The sequence below is a fragment of the Meriones unguiculatus genome, chromosome 3 (assembly GCF_030254825.1).
Source record: "Meriones unguiculatus strain TT.TT164.6M chromosome 3, Bangor_MerUng_6.1, whole genome shotgun sequence".
NCBI lineage: Eukaryota > Metazoa > Chordata > Mammalia > Rodentia > Muridae > Meriones > Meriones unguiculatus.
The window spans coordinates 22,340,130-22,346,129 of record NC_083351.1 but is presented as its reverse complement, the minus strand read 5'-3'; positions in this window follow the sequence as shown (position 1 = coordinate 22,346,129).

The following is a 6,000-nucleotide window of genomic DNA, read 5'->3' as shown; positions in this document are numbered from 1 at the left end:
TGGGCACCAGGCAAAGCACTCATACACACAAAACAAATAAACAAAACCTAATATAATATTTGAAACTAACTATTTGGAAATATTTTTGGAAATGCTTTTTTAATGAAACAATCAGTGAATGGAGATGATGATTATTTTCCATGCTGGAGACTGAATTGAGGACCTCACACACACTATATTCTATCACTGAGCTACATACCAGCAATATTTATATGAATATTAATGACCCTGCCCAAGTCACTGTATCCCAATATTAAGACTTATCTGTTAGACCTGTCAAAAAATACATTTCCACAGCTGTCTGGTTAAGCGATCATTTAGACTGGCCAGACCACCGCCTCATTCTAAGTCAGGATTTCAGAGAGCACCCCCTCACTGGCTTTTGAGGTCCATTTTTTTCAGGAAGGATTAGGGTTGATAGAAAACAGCTGTTGAAGCCCTGCATGCTGGTGCAAGCCTGTAATCCCAGCACTTAGGTAGACAGAGGCAGGTGGATCTCTGAGTGTTGAGGCCAGCCTGATCTACAAAGCAAGTCTAGGACAGCCAAGGTTACACAGAGAAACCCAGTCTCAAAAAAACCAAAGGGGGGTGTGGAGGAGAAAGAGAGAAAAGAAAACAGCTGTTGAGATAATTGGTTTTTAGCATCTGGACAGAAGGGTGGGGGGACCTGGGGCTCAGTGCTGCCTGTGGGGTAGGTAAAAGCAAGAATTCATCAGGTGGAATCTAGGCATCACAGGCGCTCGGGAGTGTAGCAGGGCAAAGGTGTGGGGCTAGATCGTGGGGTCACAGGTTCTGCATAGGCTGGAAACATGGTTTGCAGGTTCAGGAAACAGAGGCTTGTTCTTGTAAGGTATGGATACTTAGTAACAATGTGGCTCCTGTTGGTTACATCCCCCTCAGCTGGTCTGGAGTCAAATCCGATTACTTCTACCTCGATCTTCTAGGCCCTCATCTTCCCTCTGACCTTTGTGAGCCCCGGCTCCGTGTATCTGCTGACACCTTTTTCTGCTTATTTGGGAAACTACCGCATGTATTTTGGGAAAACCACTTTTCGATTCCCTGCAGTCCTGAGGGAGCTGTAAATCAAAATCTTCTCTGTTTTCACCGAGAGGAAAATGAGATCCAAGCCAAGACAAAAATTTGCAATGACAAAAAAACATGGAATGAGTCATAAGAAATTGTGGGATCGGGGGTGTCCTCATCCAAGTTTATAAGGAAGTGATGGACAGCCACAGAAGTTAGGAAAGGGGGTTTAGAATATTGTTTTTTATACCCAAAAGCTGTTTGAGATGCATCTTTACCAGGAGATAAATGGAATCACTAATACCGATACCAAAATTGTACATACTCAGATAGTGTTAGAAAAATTATGTTTTTAGCAGGCTCTCTGTTCCAACCAACTACTCAAGAGGCTGAGGCAGGGGGATTACTTGAGCCTAGCAGTTCAAGGCCAGCCTGGGCAACGTAACACGACCTCATCTCTAAAAAGGAACAAAGTTTGGGGCTGGGTGGGTGGGTACACACGTATAGTCCTGAGTTTAGCTGATTCTCTGTAAATTCACTAGTCAGACACTGTATGCCGTTCATCCTACCCCAGAAGGAACAAGGAGGTGAAAGGAAGATGCAAGAGTGTCACTCTAAAGGAGGTCCCTCCCTGTGGAAAAAGCTAGGGTGGAGAATAAGCGTTCCCCTCAGCACGGTTCACCCATTCCTCCTATCCAGGTTACTCTGGCTCTGATCATTCCTGAGCCCTGTGGCTGAGCAGTTCTATATTCCCAATGAATTCCTTTTTAGTTTAATGTGGCCAGAATCTGTTTCTAATTGAGTGGCTTGTAGAATAACAGATTATGTTACAGGCCTGATCCGGCCTGGCCTGCCGCCTTTCTCTCTCTCTTTCTCTCAGTGTGTGTGTGTGTGTGTGTGTGTGTTTCCTTTTGGTTTGGTTTGATTTGGTTGTTTCATTTACAGTTCCCTCAGGACTGAAGGGAATAGAAATCACGGAGGACAAGGTTTCTCTGTGTAGCCTTGGATGTCCTGGACTGGTTTTGTAGGCCAGGCTGGCCTTGAACTCACAGAGATCTGCCTGCCTCTGTTTCCCCGAGTGCTGGCATTAAAGGCCATCACTCCTGGCTGGTTTGGTTTTCTTTTTTCTTTTTTGTTTTGTTTCGTTTTCCTCCCCAGTTCTGGGATCAGAGATACCCCTCACTACACTAGGGATACAACCCAGTCCCACTGTGTTACAATTTTGAAGGTCAGAAGTCCAGAGGGCCTCATGAAGCAAAAATGGAGCCTAACCCAAGGTGCTGGGGCTTGGGGTGTGGATTGCTCTGAGAGGCAGTTCTACTTGATAAAAACACTGGCCAAAAGAAAATTGAGGAAGAAGGGATTTGTTTCCCCTTACATCTTGCAGTCTATCACTGAGAGAAGGCAGGAACTGGAGGCAGGAACTAAAGCAGAGACCGCAGAGGCAGGCAGGCTGCTTACTGGCTCTTTTTTATTTTTATTAGTTTATTTTTTTATGGCTTGCTCAGCTACGTTTCTTATACATTCCTGACCCACCTGCTCAAAGGTAGCACCGCCCACAGGGGGATGGGTCCTTCTACTGAAATTAACAGTTAAGAAAATGCCCCCATAGATAGGCCCAAATGTAACCAGCGTTTGCTACTTTGTGAGTTCCTCTTTCTTCCACCCTTTCACTCCCCTCGCACTATATAAAAGAGAGACAAAAGGATAGAGAGGAAAGGAAAGAGATTCCTGAATAAAGTCAGGGGTCAGAACAGGGCGGATGTTACAGTTAGACTACTTTCTGCTGATTAGGGGCATCAAGTTTCTTGGAGCAAGTTTGGTCTTTGTGTCAGGATGTCTAATTTCTTCGTGTTGTTTCTTCTTTGTGCAGGACCACTCAACAAACCACAAACAATAGCAACCATCCAGTAACCCACCATCAACCCCACTCCACCTCTCAGGGCCCTACCATCTACATGCCCTCTGAAAAGTCCCCAGAATTCCAAACATCACACAATCACAGAAACTATCTGCAGCTGGCAAAAATCACGTCTCTGCTAGAGCACGAGGCAAATCATAGTCAGCTGCTGTTAATGCCGGTCCGTGTCCCCACACCTGGGATTAAAACAAAAACATATTCTAATAATATTTCTGTTTTTTTAAACAAACCAAAATTCCCAAATTGTCACCATACCCACAGGCCAATCAGATGGAAGCAATTCCTCAATTAAGATTTTCTCTTCCTGAAATGTTGTGGGGAAGATTGTTTGGACATGGGTTTAAGCCAACAGAAAGTCTTTATTCGCTGGCCAGCCAATACACTCAGTGTTTGGGATTCCCGTGTATGGAGCCTTTCTCAGAGTGAGCTTGTAAGCACAAAAACTATATTCTGGGCTGACATACTTCAGAACATAACTACAGAAATCAAGGAGCAAGGGTAATACATTTAGAGTCCAGAACTATAGACTTAGATGGATTAGGTGCTTATTTTCATTTTGACTGGTGGTTCTGTCTCCATGCTAAGTTTTATGGTCTGAACAGTACTTCCGTCATGGAGTCTATTGTGCTAAGGTGCCGGGTTACAAGATGACTCTAGTTTGTGTCGTGTTGACAAAGACTAATCAACATGGAGGCTATTATCTCCGCCTGTTCTCCTTCCTCCCTAGCCTGTCCAGTCAGTAATCTTTTCTTTAACACGAATCTGACCATTACTGCCCCTAGAAACCCCAATTCCCCAAAGCTCGCTGAATAAAACTCTCTTTCTCTCCTGCTCCTTCGGCTTCCCTCCCGATCCTCTCTCAGCCTGAAATGCCCCAGAGTCAAGTCTTCCTGTTCATCACGGTCCTTCTGTTTCACAAAGATCACGGTCCTTCTGTTTCACAAAGACCTCCATTATCCCTGGCGCTGGAACCAGCCAGACTGTGAGCGCCACGTCTGTTACCTGGTACCAAACAGACAGACCTTAGCTCAGCTCCCTGCTCAGCCACAGGTTAGTCATGTGACCTTGGGCAAGGTACGGTACTTAGCCTCCCTGTGCCTTAGTTCGTTCCATCTAAAACAAACGCTGATAATAAAGTAGCTACTGCATGTGCAGGTAGCTGTGAGACCTGAACGAGATGATGCACGCAAATTGTTTAACCTACTGAGTGGCCCATAGCACTCGGTAACAGCAGTTATTATTAAAAATTAATATGTGGGTAACTACATGAATAAGAGACTGTTTTCTTCTCTTGAGCTTTTTCTTATGGTCCTTTTGTTGTTGTCGTTGTTTGTTTTTTGGGTTTTGGTTTTGGTAGACAAAGAGTTTCTCTATGTGGCCTTGGCTCTCCTGGACACTCTTTGTAGACCAGGCTGACCTCGAACTCACACTCAGAGTTGCTTGCCTCTGAGTTCTGGGATTACAGCATTTTATTATAGTTCTTAATATGCTTCAAAGCCTAGAATATTCTGTAATAGGGCTGGAGATGTCATTCAATTGATAGAATGCTTGTGTAGCATGCCTGAAACCCAGGGTTCAAGCCCCAGTTCTGCATAAAACCAGACATGGCAGTCCAAGCCTGTGGTCCCAGCATTCTAGTGGTAAAGACATCCTTTAGAGGATCAGGAATTCAAGGAATTCAGCTATATAGCCAGTCAAAGGCCAGCCTGAAATACATGAGACTCTGTCTCAAAAAAAAAAAAAATCAAAGATAAACAAGCTAAGCTTACATTTTGCATCACTTATATGTAGTTTTGGTTGCTTTTCCTACTAAGTTAGGGGAGCCCATGCCTGGTCAGAATTTTAACAGGGATTTGTCATCACCAATGAAAGGGAAGGATGAAAAGGAACTTTGGCTACACAGAAGCTTCTCCCAGAGAAAATGTGCTTGCTCCCACAATCCCTGTGCTTTCTGGGGTACCAGCTAGTTACCCCAGTCTTTTGTTTTTGTGCTTGCTTGCTTGGTTGTTATTTTGAGAGAGCATCTCACATAGCCCAGGCTGGCCTTGAGCTTGCTTTGTGGCTCAAAATGGCCTTGAATTTTCTCCTCCTCTTCTCAAATGCTAGAATCATAGGCCTTCATTGCTGCACCCAGATTCCAGTCTCTCACCCTGTGGTGTGGTGGGTGCACATGTGAGTATAGGTGTGCTCACCTGTGAGTATATGGTGGCTCACAGGTGGGGAGACCAGAGGTTGACATCAGATGTCTTCCTCTGTATCCTCCCACCTTTTTAAGATTTCTTTATTTTTTATGTATACATGTTCTGTATGTACGCTAGAAGAGGGCATCAGGGTTCAGCATAGATGGTTGTGAGCCACCATGTGGGTGCTGGGAATTGAACCCAGGTCCTCTGGAAGAGCAGCCAGTGCTCTTAACCTCTGAGCCATCTCTCCAGCCCCCACCTTTTATTTTCAGATTTGTTTCTTTTGCTTTACAGATGCGAGTGTTTTGTCTGCATGTCTATATTGGCACTATGTGTGTGTCTGGTGCCTTCGGAGGTCGGGTTAGTGCGTCAGATCCCTGGAAACTGGAATTACAGACAATTGTGAGTTACCACGTGGGTGTTGGGGGCCAAAGCCAGGTCTGTCGTATGAAAAAAAGCACTGAGTGTTCTTAACCACTGAGCCATCTCTCTAGCCTCTCCATCTCATTGTCTGAGACAAAGTCTTCCACTGAATCTGGAACTCACTGATGAGGCTGGTCACTGAGCTCCAAGCATCTGCCAGTTGCCACCTCCTCAGGTCCGGGATCACAGATAATTCACTGGGGACCTGAATTAAGGTCCTCCTGCTTGTCCGGTAGACGCCATTGACTGAGCTATTGCCCCATCTCCCATTTCACAGTCTTATTTATAATCCTGTGACTGTGTAAAGGAGCCAGCCACTACATAACTCTGGACTTCAGCTTCCTTTCTTAAAAATGACTCAATAACCCCTGCTTCCTTCAAGGCCCCTAAGAGAATCCAGCCAGATCAGGCAGGAGCCCGTGAAAGCCCAGGATGAGCAAGAAGAATGAA